Source organism: Schistocerca serialis, chromosome 8 (assembly GCF_023864345.2).
Source record: "Schistocerca serialis cubense isolate TAMUIC-IGC-003099 chromosome 8, iqSchSeri2.2, whole genome shotgun sequence".
Classification (NCBI taxonomy): Eukaryota; Metazoa; Arthropoda; class Insecta; order Orthoptera; family Acrididae; genus Schistocerca; species Schistocerca serialis.
In genome coordinates this window covers 71,841,783-71,857,682 of record NC_064645.1, presented here as the reverse complement: position 1 = coordinate 71,857,682, position 15,900 = coordinate 71,841,783, and the positions used below count along the sequence as shown (strand labels likewise).

Sequence of the window (15,900 nt, the reverse complement as noted above, 5' to 3'; positions counted from 1 at the left end):
CCTGCAGTACATCTCCCGAAAGAAAACCGGATTTCTTAAACCGTTTTACCGGATTTCTTAAACCGTTTTTCTCTGTCGTGTTGACATGTTAAGATCTGAAGTGGATTTGCCATCCCAGTTAAATATAGCGCCTGGAAACCAGATGAGTTTATGGTTTAGTCGGCACAATCGCTATTTCCCTGAATTAGACGAGGTGTAAACAGCTTCAGCCTAATATTTCTACTTATCCTTCACTTTTCAGAAAACCATTCCGTTCATATTAGAAAATTTTTTTGAAAATAAGACAAATCCTGACATCCCAGGCACTTTCCAAAATGTTTACATGGGTGCGAAAATCGATCGCAGAATTTGGAAACCAATAGTTGGAAACGAATTTCCAGATTAGATTTTGAAGTACTTACATGACCACCCGTAAGTGGTATGGGGAAGTAGGTTCATGATATCCCGTTTTGGGAGCCCCAAGTAAAAGGGATGAGTGTTCTGTTTAAATTAAATTAACTATTTGTTTCAAGTATTAGATAATTACTTCATCTGATCACCATCAGAGGGGAAACAAATGGCGTGTTTCAAAGTAGTTCTTTTTCCCTAATATATACATACATAAATGAAGTAATCTAAAAGCGAGTCCTACAATCATCAGAATGAGTATATAAGCGCTAGTGGTTAGTGTACGTTACGAAAGAAGCCACCAGTGGCTGCTTATATATTTTATAAATAACTTCAATCTTTCCACATCCCTGAGGGCCGTCGTTCATGATGTAATTCACGCAATACGAAGAGTCAGTAATTCAAAGAGAAATCAAAACTTGCACCGCCACTTGGCTGACAAATTCTCTTCATCGTTTAAAATGTGCGAAAAGAGGTTAACGCGCACAGTTGTTTTAACTGGAAAATGTCGCTGCATCCTCATACGTTCCACTGAGGACCGCTAAGGACGTAGCGTTCTTTCTCAGTTCTCAAGCGAAAAGTTTTTAAAACCGTGCTCCCATTTTTCTTTCATTGACATTCTCTGGGCGCTCTGAAAAATCCTCAATAATACGTCGCTGCTTTTGGAATAAAAGCTTAAATTGTGCCTGCTCTCTTTAGACTTTGAGCTCCAGAATTTTAATTACCTCACCGGGGCACATTTATTCGCTTCAAAAGTAAATTCGCGGTCATAATGAAGCAATTGTCAGCCAGTAAATGAAAGGTTTTCATTTTCCCGCACTGTAAACAAACTTTTCCTGACCCTTTTTACAGCAGGGCTGGATATATAGAACCTATTTTTTGTTTTAATTTTTAGAAAAAGCGTACACTGACGGGTGGGTGTGAGCCAACTGTTTTGTAAATAAATATTAATGTATTTCAATTCACTTTCATATTTGTTGTGGAGATTTACTTACCACTCAACATTTTCATATAATGTGTGTAAAATATATTGCTGTTTAACCGCACTTCGAACAATGATTTTCCGATTCTAAGCGTTCTCATACTAAGAGCGAACACGTATTCTGTCTTTTTTTGTTTAGTAAAGTACAAACGAATTAAGTTATACAATAATGAAACAGGTAATGCTTCACATAATACTTTCCAGTTCAGTTTGTTGCGGGAGCAATTCAAGCCGTCAGAAATCGCATAGTTTTTCGGGCATAAACAGTCGACAACCTTTTATCCTGTAGCTATCCACTCAGATCTTAGCTCAAAATACCTACTAGCACTTGCAGATGCAAATTTTTGGTTCCACCAAAGTGTGTCGGCAACTGAGAACATTTGGTAAAATACGTACTGTTAAGTAATGTGACCGATGGCCAATGAAAAATTTACTGCCCTGCAGTGAAAATTAATTAATTTGTGGCCAACAGGAAAGTAAAATGGAAGCTGTTAGGGGGACAATAGCTACAATGCTGCCCACACTGCCGCATGAAGTAAAGGAAGTCGTTTTTCAGCCCAACATGCATTATAGCTGTCACTCATGACAATCCTTTAAAGTGTTCCCTCTCTTTTTATCACAGAGCCAGTACTGGGCATAATGCCACGTATGTGGACATCTTATTTCTGTATACCCAATCTGAATGCAATCCTGAAGATAATTATTGGAAAGAAATAAAAAAGTGAGTCATCGAAGTTTTCTGTATTCATGTTCAAATCTGTTTCAACGAATAATTAAAACATCTTAGTTTCAATAACAAATACAAAAAAAACTAGTGTCTAAATCTAGTGCTACATACGTCTGGGTTGCGTCTGAAAAGTCCGGTGATTGGTCTCATAACGTAAAGGAAACAAGAGTTGCAAACAAAACGCCTTTACTGGCCCCCAGAGTAGTCACCGTTACCTACGGCACACTTTTGACGTCGGTTATAAAGGTGTCGGAAACCGTCAGCACATTCTCCCTCAAGCTCCCGAACCAGACACGTCTTAACAATCCAAGGTGCTGTACAGCTAATTTGATCGTCGACTTCCATTGAACAAAGACCCACATGGCGTTCTAAACCGTGAAGGCACGACGCTGGTTGACAGCCAACCGCCTTTCCAAAGACTTACTTCCGACGCACAGTTTATGGAAGTATCAGAATCGGTAGCCAGTGAAGGTGGCTAACGAAGATCTCAGAGATAGAAGTAAAACAAGTATCATGAATTTTTAAAAATGAAAAATAGGTGGGGAGGCAATAAAAGACTCAACCAATGGGCACATTTAACTTGATGGTGGTGGTGGTGGTGTGTTGGGACTTATGGGCGCTCAACATCGAGGTCATCAGCTCCCTGACACACATTAAAAGGAACGAATGTGGACAGACCTAAGAAAACTAAAGCACACACTCAAAGAAAGCAGGAAAAGAAAGAAAATGCTACATAAGAAAGTAAAACCTAAGGAAAGGGGAAACATAGCAACAAGAATGTCACAGGAAATTGTTATTGGCTGGCCACTTACATAAAATATGGGCGAGCTTGTCACACAGTGAGAAAATTAAAATCCTCTCCCTAAAATCTTTGTAAAAATATTTGACAGGGCACAGAACTTTAAAACTTTAACCACATTCGTCCGAGTGCTGCCTAAAAGAGACAGCAGGTCTGGTGGCAAGTCAGCCGCGACCCGCTGGTCAGAAAATAAAACGCAATCTAATAAAACGTGGCGCACAGTGACCTGGACGCCGCAAGCACCACACATTGGAGGGTCCTCTCGCCGGAGCAGGAAGCTGTGCGTCATAGGGCTGTGGCCTATTCGAAGCCGAGTGAGGAGAACCTCGTCCCGTCGATGGGGCTGAAAGGAAGTACACCACACACACGTTGTGGGCTTGACTATATGGAGCTTATTGTCAGTCACTTCCAGCCACTCATCTTCCCACCGACGCATGACCCGTGAGCTCAACAGGGAGGTGAGTGCGTTCAAGGGGATAGCACACTGAGATACTTGTGGGGCAAGACACGCCTCCTTGGCTGCGAGATCTGCCCTTTCATTCCCAGCAATGCCAACATGCCCCGGAACCCAGCAGAAAGCTACAACCTTCCCCAGTCGCTGTAGTCGGAGGAGAGCATCCTGGATGGTCTGGACAATTTTGTCTGCCGGATACAAACGTTGCAATGAGTGAAGGGCACTGAGTGAATCGGAACAGACAAAAAATTTAGGAGATGAAGAATGTCTCATGTGCTCCAGTGCCCGCAAGATCGCAAACAATTCTGCATCAAAGACTGTAAAAGTCTGAGGCAGTCGGGCCTTGAGGACACGATATGGAAAAACAACTGAGCAACCAACAGAATCCCCTTGTTTCGACCCATCCGTAAAAACAGCTACATAGTCGTGGTGCTCAGATAAAATGGCAGAAAATGCTGCATTAAAAACGGTGGCAGGAGTGCAATCTCTCTTGTACTGCAATAAAGCTAAAATCACTCCGGGCCTCTTCAGTAACCAGGGTGGCAGGCGGTTAAAACCTTGGATTTGGGGTTGTACAGACTCCACACCGAGGGACTCTCGTATACGTTGCACACGGATCCCAAACGGCAACGTAGCCCAGGGACGGCGGGAAAAAAGGCGGTCCAGAGGTGGATGGGCAACAAGATGGTGAGCAGGCGATCTGGGAGCTGCAAGAAACGTACAAGCCTGGCGCACCAGCAGGAGCTGCCGCCGGATGGTAAGTGGCGGTTCGCCAGACTCAGCACAGAGGCTGGGTACGGAACTGGTCCGATAAGCAACCGTGGCCAGTCGGATCCCAGCATGGTGAACAGCGTCAAGGATCCGCAAATAAGATGGCCTCGCTGACCCATATACTGTGCAGCCATAGTCCAGCCGTGAACGCACAAAAGCTCCATAAAACTGAAGGAGACGCGCCCTGTCCGCGCCCCAAGACCTGTGGCTGAGACACTTGAGGATGTTCAGTGCCTTCAGCGCTCTGGCTTTCAAGTCACGAAGGTGTGGCAGCCATGACAACCTGGAGTCAAAAATTAGGCCCAGAAACCGCACTGTGTCTCTAAAATGTAGGACAGTATCCCCCATATGCAAGGCAGGCAAAGTAAAAAGATGACGAGAACGATTAAAATGTACACAAACACACTTATCGGCAGAAAACCGAAAACCCGTCTTTGCAGCTCGCTCCTCTAACCGCCGCACTGTTAGCTGCAACTGACGGCTCACGGTTGCAACACTGGAGGAGGAACAGGAAACAGCGAAGGTGTCCACAAATAAGGAGCACTGTACTGGACTCCTCACTGTAGACGTTATACTGTTGATGGCTATGGCAAAGAGGGTAACGCTTAAAACACTGCCCTGGGGGACACCGTTCTCTTCCTCAAAGCGATCAGACAGTATGTTACCAACGCGGGTCCGAAAAAACCGCTGAGACAGGAAAGACCGAATGAAAATCGGGAGGCGGCCACGAAAGCCCCATTGATGCATTTGTGCAAGAATACAGTGTCTCCAAGTAGTATCATATGCCTAACTGATATCAAAGAAGATACCGATACCGTGATACTGACGGAGAAAAGCCTGCTGAATAGCCGCCTTTAGGAGGCAGTAATAAATGTAACACGCCTGCTGGAGCAACCAGAAATCGATCGACCACGTACAACTAGTCGTAGACACGGCAGCTGTCAGGCTGAGATACGCTGCAAGATCCTAAAGGAAGTGTATGTCATCAGCGATAACAGTGCCTTACAAAACACTTGTTCGACCGATTCATAGAAGTTTGTAATCAGTCTGAGAACAATACATGGTAGCACTGATAAAAGAGGTAGGAAAGAGCATACGAATAACAGCGCGTTTCGTAACGGTATCGTTTGGTGTGTATAAGGCCGTAACGGAAATGCTCCCGTGGTGGACGTTATAACGGAGACAATGTGCCTCGTGGATATGTTTTTTACTGAAACTTCGAGAGTAGGGTAACTCTCTACGCAATACTTCTTCCTATATCAATAGGGAGTTTTCTGTATGAATAGGGATTAATGTCGAAATGACAATTTTAACGAATGCGTATATGCATTTCTTTCACCACACATGATACCTATTTATCAATGCAATTCGCCAGACAGCCTTAACAATGAGATGTTACTTTATGTTATTTTCGCTACTAGTTTCGGCAATTCATTACGCCATCTTCAGGTCCCATACGCATATTTTAAGATGGCTTAATGAATTACCGAAACTGGTAGCGAAAAAAAAAAAACCAACGTCTCAACTGAACTGCTGTTTGACGAAGTTCATTTTTAAATATTTGATCAGCCGCCGTCTCATGTCCACAGTGGATCAACACAGATACACTACTGGCCATTAAAAATGCTACACCAGGAAGAAATGCACATGACAAATAGGTATTCATTGGACAAATATATTATACTGGAACTGACATGTGATTACATTTTCACGCAGTTTCGGTGCATAGTTCCTGAGAAATCAGTACCCGAACAACCAGCTCTGGCCGTAATAACGGCCTTGATACGCCTAGGCATTGAGTCAAACAGAGCTTCGTTGGCGTGTACAGGTACAGCTGCCCATGCAGCTTCAACACGATACCACAGTTCATCAAGAATAATGACTGGCGCATTGCGACGAGCCAGTTGCTCGGCCACCATTGACCAGACTTTTTAATTGGTGAGAGATCTGGAGAATGTGCTGGCCAGGGCAGCAGTCGAACATTTTCTGTACCCAGAAAGGCCCGTACAGGACCTGCAACATTCGGTCGTGCATTATCCTGCTGAAACGTAGGGTTTCGCGGGGATCGAATGATGGGTAGTGCCACGGGTCCTAACACATCTGAAATGTAATGTCCACTGATCAAAATGCCGTCAATGCGAACAGGAGGTGACCGGGACGTGTAACCATTTGCACCCCATACCATCACGCCGGATGGTACGCTAGTAAGGTGAAGACGAATACACGCTTCCAATGTGCGTTCACCGCGATGTCGCCAAATACGGATGCGACCATCATGATGCTGTAGACAGAACCTCGATTCATCCGAAAAAATGACGTTTTGCCATTCGTGCGCCCAGGTCCGTCGTTGAGTACACCATTGAAGGCGCTCCTGTATGTGATGCAGCGTCGAGGGTAACCGCAGCCATGGTCTCCGAGCTGATAGTCCATGCTGCTGCAAACGTCGTCGAACTGTTCGTGCAGATGGATGTTGTCTTGCAAAGGCCCCATCTGTTGACTCAGGGATCGAGACGTTGCTGCACGATCCGTTACAGCCATGCGGATAAGATACCTGTCATCTCGACTGCTAGTGATACGAGGCCGTTGGGATCCATCACGGCGTTCCGTATTACCCTCCTGAACCCAGGGATTCCATATTGTGCTAACAGACATTGGATCTCGACCAACGCGAGCAGCAATGTCACGATTCGAAAACCGCAATCGCGATAGGCTGCAATCCGACCTTCATCAAAGTCGGAAACTTGATGGTACGCATTTCTCCTCCTTACACGAGGCATCACACCATCGTTTCACCAGGCAACGGCGGTCAACTGCTGTTTGTGTATGAGTAATCGGTTGGAAACTTTCCTCATGTCAGCACGTTGTAGGTGTTGCCACCGGCGCCAACCTTATGTGAATGCTCTGAAAAGCTAATCATTTGGTTATCACAGCATCTTCTTCCTGTCTGCTAAATTTCGCTTCTGTAGCACGTCATCTTCGTGGTGTAGCAATTTTTGCGGCCAGTAGTGTATATGTTAACATACGGTACCTCGAGCTGGAGCGCTCAATAGAGCTGTGCTGAACTTTAGATCCTTTTCAGATACTGTTTATAAAGTCAACAGAAAGAGTGCTAGAATGTGAGAGAGTTTGTTAGATACATTCTTCTGAGTTCTGGCAAATGATAAGGACTAAAAGATCGTTAGTAGCTGTTCCTCTGTTGTCTTATATACGAGGGTTGACCAGAGAGTAACGCACCGCGCTTTTTATAAGCCGACCACTATGCTACGAATGCCAAATGTTACTATGTGTTATTTAAAGTCTCCTAAGGGAACGTGCTAAGTTTCTGTGTCTTCCAACAGATAGCGTAGCTGCAGGATAGTTTCGGATTGGCGTCTGTATGTGTAGTACGTTTGGAACAACCCGGCATCATTGAATTTCTCACTGCAGAGAAAGAAACTGTGGGAACTATTCACAAACGCTTGTGCAAAGTCTATGGAGCATCTGATGTCAACAGAAGTACAGTTAGTCGCTGGGCACGGAGTGTGACGTCATCATAATGCGGTACGGCAGAGCGATTGGGGAGACCATCCACGGCTGTCACACCTGGCATGTGCAGCAACCTGATGTTGTCATTCGCGAACACATTTTGTAGACAATGAGGAGATGATTCACACAGTGAAGCACTGGCTCCGCCACCATGATAAGAATTGGTACCGACAGGGCATACACACCCTTGTTTCGCGCCGTAGAACAGGATGGAGATTACTTGGAAAAGTAGGCTGTGTAGATAAAACACCATTCTTTCGTGTGTGTAGTTCTCATTACGTTCAATAAAGAACTGTTGAAGGAAAAAAATGCAGTGCAGTACTTTCTGGATAACTCCCATAGAAAACATTTTATTTCGAGTTGCTCACGTCATGATCGTTGGGAGTACATTCTACAAAGATTTTGTTGAATTTGGTTTTATCGCTATTAGTTGTACCGACACGTGAACGAGAATTTGTAAAATTTAAAGTCTGATGATGGACTTGTAAACTGCAAGCCTGTTACTGAAGTAAATTAATACTCTGCAGTGCCCCGAATTTTGTACATTTCATTTGTTTGCGTATGAAAAGCACGTGATCAAAATCTCTCTTCCTAGTGTATTATCGTTGCTTCAGGATCAAATCGTCCCCTTGCTATCGCTAATTTGAGATGATGATTGATCCTTAGTTCATGGGTCGTGACACAAATCTGAACGAGATACCTCTACCGCTTACAAGGAAAAAGTGATGTCTTAGCAGTTGGGCAGACACACACTGAGAACAAAGCAATCCAATAAGCGTTCCGTTTTTACCTATTAAATACGGAAACCTACAAATATTTACTTTCTAGAAATGAACATGAAAGCTCAATTTTACCTACCCCTGAAGCACCACCACCAATAGAGAAACAGCGAGAGTTCTAAGATAGACTGGAGACGAGATACACATACCTTAACCTGAAAAATCTTCTTGGCAGGGTGTATTCGGGAATTCAGAGAAGCTGGGCAGTGGCCTGTACCGCTGTCGTCGTCTCTCAGAGGTCTATGTCAGCCGTTGGCATCACTTAGGAACTGCGTGCGCGCTCGGCGTCTGAGAAAAACCACACAAAGACACTAATTTCGTATTTATACAGGATGTTGCACACTTCCTGTTAGAGGTTTTTAGGGTAGTAAGCTGACATATTAACAAGTCTTGGTCATTAACCTACACTATATCATAAAAAGTATCCGGACACCTGGCTGAAAATGACATAAAAGTCCGTGGCGCCCTCCATCGCTAATGCTGGAATTCAATATGGTGTTGGCCCATTCTTAGCCTTGATGACAGCTTCCACTGTCGCAGGCATACGTTCAATCGGGTGCTGGAAGGTTTCTTGGCGAATTGCAGCTCATTCTTCACGGAGTGCTGCACTGAGGAGAGGTATCGATGTCAGTCGATGAGGAATGGCACGAAGTCGGCGTTCCAATACATCCCAAAGATGTTGTGTAGGATTCAGGTAAGGACTTAGTCAAAGTTAGTCCATTACAGGGATGTTATTGTCTTGTAACCACTCCGCCACAGGCCGTGCATTATGAACAGGTGGTCGATCGTCTTGAAAGATGCAATCGGCATCCCTGAGTTGCTCTTCAAAAGTTAGAAGCAAGAAAGTGCTTAAAACATCAATGTAGTCCTGTGCTATGATAATGCCACGCAAAACAACAAGGGGTGCAAACCCCCTCCATGAAAACCACGACCACACCATGACGTCACCGCCTCCGAGTTTTACTGGTGGCACTACACACCCTGGCAGGTACACCGACCATTCGCCATACCCAAATCCCGCCATCGGATCGCCACATTGTGTAGCGTGATTCTTCACGCCACACAACGTTTTCTGACTCATCAATCGTTCAATGTTTGATAATGCCACGCAAAACAACAAGGGGTGCAAACCCCCTCCATGAAAACCACGACCACACCATGACGTCACCGCCTCCGAGTTTTACTGTTGGCACTACACACACTGGCAGCTGACGTTCACCGAGCATTCGCCATACCAACATCCCGCCATAGTATCGCCACATTGTGTACCGTGATTCTTCACGCCACACAACGTTTTCTGACTCTTCAGTCGTTCAATGTTTACGCTCCTTACACCAAGCGAGGCGTCGTTTGGCATTTACCTCGACCATCAAATCCAAGTTTTCCCACCTCCCGCCTAACTGTCATAGTACTTGCGGCGTATCCTGATGCAATTTGAAATTCCTGTGTGATGGTCTGGATAAACGTCCGGCTATTACCCATTACGGCTTTCTTCAACTGTCGGCGGTCTCTGTCAGCCAACAGACGAGGTCGCTTTTGTGCTGTACATCTACATCTACGCTTATACTCCGCAAGCCACACAACGGTGTGTGGCGGAGGGCACTTACGTGCCACAGTCATTAACTCTCTTTTCTGTTCCAGTCCCGTATGGTTCGCGGAAAGAACGACTATCTGAAAGCCTCCGTGTGCGTTCGAATCTCACTCATTTTACATTCGTGATCTTCTCGGTAGGTATTAGTAGGGGGAAGCAATATATTCGATACCTCATCCAGAAACGCACTCTCTAGAAACCTGGCGAGCAAGCTACACCGCGATGCAGAGCGCCTCTCTTGCAGAGTCTGCCACTTGACTTTGCTAAACATCTCCGTAACGCTATCACGGTTACCAAATAATCCTGTGACGAAACGCGCCGCTCTTCTTTGGATTTTCTCTATCTCCTCCGTCAACCCGATCTGGTACGGATCCCACACTGATGAGCAATACTCAAGTATAGGTCGAACGAGTGTTTTGTAAGCCTCCTCCTTTGTTGATGGACTACATTAGCTAAGGACTCTCCCAATGAATCTCAACCTGGTACCCGCCTTACCAACAATTAATTTTATATGATCATTCCACTTCAAATCGTTCCGCACGCATATTCCCAGATATTTTACAGAAGTAACTGCTACCAGTGTCTGTTCCGCTATCATATAATCATATAATAAAGGATACTTCTTTCTATGTATTCGAAATACGTCACATATATCTATGTTAAGGGTCAGCAGCCACATCCTGCACCAAGTGCCTATCCGCTGCAGATCTTCCTGCATTTCGCTACAATTTTCTAATGCTGCAACTTCTCTGTATACTACAGCATCATCCGCGAAATGCCGCATGGAACTTCCGGCAATATCTGCTAGATCATTTATATATATTGTGAAAAGCAATGGTCCCATAACACCCCTGTGGCACGCCAGAGGTTACCTTAACGTCTGTAGAAGTCTCTCCATTGATAACAACATGCTGTGTTCTGTTTGCTAAAAACTCTTCAATCCAGCCACACAGCTGGTCTGAGATTCCGCAGGCTCTTGCTTTGTTTATCAGGCGACAGTGCGGAACTGTATCGTACGCCTTCCGGAAGTCAAGGAACATGGCGTCTACCTGGGAGCCTGTATCTAATATTTTCTGGGTCTCATGAACAAATAAAGCGAGTTGGGTCTCACACGATAGCTGTTTCCGGTATCCATGTTGATTCCTACAGAGTAGATTCTGAGTTTCCAAAAACGACATGATACGCGAGCAAAAAACATGTTCTAAAATTCTACAACAGATCGACGTCAGAGATATAGGTCTATAGTTTTGCGCATCTGCTCGACGACCCTGCTTGAAGACTGGGACTAACTGTGCTCTTTCCCAATCATTTGGAACCTTCCGTTCCTCTAGAGACTTGCGGTACACGACTGTTAGAAGGGGAGCGAGTTCTTTCGCGTACTGTGTGTAGAATCGAATTGGTATCCCGTCAGGCCCAGTGGACTTTCCTCTGTTGAGTGATTCCAGTTGCTTTTCTATTCCTTGGACACTTATTTCGATGTCAGCCATTTTTCCGTTTGTGCGAGGATTTAGAGAAGGAACTGCAGTGCGGTCTTCCTCTGCGAAACAGCTTTAGGTGTTTAGTATTTCAGCATTACGCGTCTCATCCTCTGTTTGAATGCCATCATCATCCCGGAGTGTCTGGATATGCTGTTTCGAGTAACTTACTGATTTAACGTAAGACCAGAACTTCCTAGGATTTTCTGTCAAGTCGGTACATAGAATTTTAATTTCGAATTCACTGAACGCTTCCCGCTAACTTTGACATCGTTTAGCTTCTGTTTGTCTGAGAGGTTTTGGATGCGTTTAAGCTTGGAGTGAAGCTCTCTTTGCTTTCGCAGTAGTTTCCTAACTTTGTTGTTGAACCACGGTGGGTTTTTCCCGTCCCTCACAGTTTTACTCGGCACGTACCTGTCTAAAGCGCATTTTACGACTGCCTTGAACTTTTTCCATAAACGCTCAACATTGTCAGTGCCGGAACAGAAATTTTCATTTTGATCTGTTAGATAGTCTGAAATCTGCCTTCTATTACTCTTGCTAAACAGATAAACCTTCCTCCCTTTTTTTAATTTTCTTATTAACTTCCATATTCAGGGATGCTGCAACGGCCTTGTGATCACTGATTCCCTTTTCTGTGCTTACAGAGTCGAAAACTTCGGGTCTGTTTGTTATCAGTAGGTCCAAGATGTTATCTCCACGAGTCGGTTCTCTGTTTAATTGCTCGAGGAAATTTTCGGATAGTGCACTCAGTATAATGTCACTCGATGCTCTGTTCCTACCATCCGTCCTAAACATCTGAGTGTCCCAGTCTATATCTGGTAAATTGAAATCTCCACCTAAGACTATAACATGCTGAGAAAATTTATGTGAAATGTATTCCAAATTTTCTCTCAGTTGTTCTGCCACTAATGCTGCCGAGTCGGGAGGTCAGTAAAAGGAGCCAACTATTAACCTAGCTCGGTTGTTGAGTGTAACCTCCACCCATAATAATTTACAGGAACTATCCACTTCTATTTCGCTACAGGATAAACTACTGCTAACAGCGACAAACACGCCACCACCGGTTGCATGCAATTTATCCTTTCTCAACACCGTCTGTGCCTTTGTAAAAAATTCGGCAGAATTTATCTCTGGCATCAGCCAGCTTTCTGTACCTATAACGATTTCAGCTTCGGTGCTTTCTGTCAGCGCTTGAAGTTCCGGTACTTTACCAATGCAGCTTCGACAGGTTACAATTACAATACCGATTGCTGCTTGTTCTCCGCATGTCCTGACTTTGCCCCGCACCCTTTGAGCCTGTTGCCCTTTCTGTACTTGCCCGAGGCCATCTAACCTAAAAAAACCGCCCTGTCCACGCCACACAACCCCTGCTACCCGTATAGCCGCTTGCTGCGTGTAGTGGACTCCTGACCTATCCAGCGGAACCCGAAACCCCACCACCCTATGGCGCAAGTCGAGGAATCTGCAGCCCACACGGTCGCAGAACCGTCTCAGCCTCTGATTCAGACCCTCCACTCGGCTCTGTACCAAAGGCCCGGAGCCAGTCTGTCGACGATGCTGCAGATGGTGAGCTCTGCTTTCATCCCGCTAGCGAGACTGGCAGTCTTCACCAAATCAGATAGCCGCCGGAAGCCAGAGAGGATTTCGTCCGATCCATAGCGACACACCTGCAGATGGGTGCACCCTGCACCCTTCATGGCATCCGGAATGACCCTTTCCACATCTGGAATGACTCCCCCCGGTATGCACACGGAGTACACATTGGTTTTCTTCCCCTCTCTTGCTGCCATATCCCTAAAGGGCCCCATTACGCGGCTGACGTTGGAGCTCCCAACTACCAGTAAGCCCACCCTCTGCGACCGCCCGTATCTTGCAGACTGAGGGGCAACCTCTGGAACAGGACAAGCAGCCACGTCCGGCCGAAGTTCAGTAACAGCCTGAGACAGAGCTTGAAACCGGTTCGTCAGACAAACTGGACAGGCCCTCCGTTCAGCCCTCCGGAATGTCTTTCGCCCCCTGCCACACCTCGAGACGACCTCCCACTCTACCACAGATGAGGGATCAGCCTCATTGTGGGCAGTATCCCGGGCAGCCACAGTCGTAGTCCCTTCACGTTACCACTTCAGTATCACATCGGAAAGAGTTGACCTAGGGATGTTTAGGACAGTGAAATCTCGCGTACAGACGTATGGCGCAAGTGACACCCAGTCTCCTGACCACGTTCGAAGTGCGTGAGTTCCGCGAAGTGCCCCATTCTGCTCTGTCACGATGCCTAATGACTACTGAGGTCGCTGATATGCAGTACCTGGCAGTAGGTGGCAGCACAATTCACCTAATATGAAAAACGTATATTTTTGGGAGTGTCAGGATACTTTTGATCACATGGTGTATGTGTGAAAGAGACCATTTTAAAATAAATTTAAAGAACGAATCGCTTTCTAATCTTCCGCATAACGGTACGCACATAAACTGAGACAAGGGCGCCATATTCTGTCCCTCTTGCAATTACAACGTCGCGTACCAATTTCGTCCGACTGCAAGAACGCATCCCTGAAAATGGTACGTTCGCACCTGGGAGGGTTGGTTGTGATACACTACAGACGCGCTGCACTTTCAACTCTGAAGAGAAAGTCCTTCGTCTCATAGAGGAGAATTATATGACGAGTACTCGAGGTGTTCCCCTTGCCACGGGCTGCTGCAGACCACACAGGTCAGAAATCATCCTTTCCTCTGTCTGCTTATCGTAAAGCACAGTTTAAAGCGATCCAGTCTTGCAACTAATTTTACAACTACACGATACATCTCCAGACACGATTCGTCATAAAAATTTTGACTGCTAGATGCCCTCTACAACATGTAGGACGCTATAATAGAAGTAACGAAGCACCATTTACAGTTACCATTTAAATGTTATCTTTACATTCCTGGTCATGTTATCGAAATGTCATGGTACATTAGTTTGCACAGACAAAGGAGAACCCAAAATCTCTTCACGGATTGTAGGGCTATTCATACGTACATAAAACAACAAGATCATGAAACATAGAAATGAATATCAAATCAGCCATGAAAGAGTTTATCTACGATAATGATGGAAGCTGAATAAATGAATTAAAGTGTATACTACAACCAGGACTTGACCTCAGGTTTTTAAGCTTAGTACGCAGCAATGCTGACCATTATACCAACACAACACCGACGTCAACAACGCTGCACGAACTACTGAAGTCGAATGCCCTTCCCAACATAAACTTCAGTTCATATCTTCCGCTAGTTTTCCCCCTCAATAGTGACAATTTAGGGGAAAATTGCAGTTTGTGTTGGGGATGGCATTCGACTTCCGTAGTTCTTGTAGCAATGTTGATCATAGTGCTGCGATGGTGTAATGGGCAGCATGTCTGCCTAGTATGCAAAAAGACTGGGCTCGAGTCGCCCTCTTAGTTCAAAATTTTATTTTATTTCTTCAGCTTCTATCATTATCGTAGAGGAAGATGAAACTGTCTTCGGGAAAATTTAATTATAAGAAAACGTTTATGTAGTTTGAAAAGTAATCTATGTTTACACCATGCGAAATGCATTCTGTGCCTAGTTCACATAGATGATTGCTCGGAATGAGCAAGATTGTGCTGTGGTCATGTGTCGCTGTTTTCTTGAAATTCCGGACTGGAGGAGCATTTCTAACACACTTTTTGAGAAACCATCTGACATGTCACTATCCCAGAAGGTTTCACCTTTAAAAAGGTCCGAGGAAGTCTGCAGCGTTATATAGACTGAAGTTACAAAGGCAATGGGCTAGAGATAAGGACATGTACATGTGATGGTAGTATCGCGTACGCAAGGTGGAGGTGTCACTTCTGCTCAGGTGATTCACGTGAAAAGGTTTCGGACGTGATTATGGCCGAGCGACGGGAATTAGCACACCTGAATGCGGAATGGTAGTTGGAGTTAGCCTCATGGGACATTCCATTTCGGGAAACGGTAGGGAATTCAATGTTCTGAGGTCCACAGACTCAGGAATGTGCCTGCAATACCAAATTTCAGGCATTACCTCTCACTATGGACAACGCAGTAACTGACAGCCTTCACTTAACGACCGAGAGCAGCGGAGTTTTCTTAGAGTTACTAGTCCTAACAGACAAGCAACATTGCGTGAAACTTTCCTGGAAGATTAAAACTGTGTGCCGGACCGAGACTCGAACTCGGGACCTTTGCCTTTCGCGGGCAAGTGCTGTACCAACTGAGCTACCCAAGCACGACTCACGACCCGTCCTCACAGCTTTAATTCCGCCAGTACCTCTGCCAGGAAAGTTTAATATCAGCGCACACTCCGCTGCAGAGTCAAAAATCTCATTCTGGGTACATTGCGTGAAATAACCCAGAAACCAATGTTGGACTAACGACGAAGGT

General features: G+C 45.3%; 1 protein-coding gene across 1 annotated transcript in view; it reads left to right on the top strand.

Annotated features, from left to right (window-relative positions):
* Positions 1-15,900, top strand: part of LOC126416693 (uncharacterized) — a 1,289,338-nt gene that overhangs the window by 788,867 nt on the left and 484,571 nt on the right. The gene's annotated exons all lie outside the window — the stretch shown is intronic.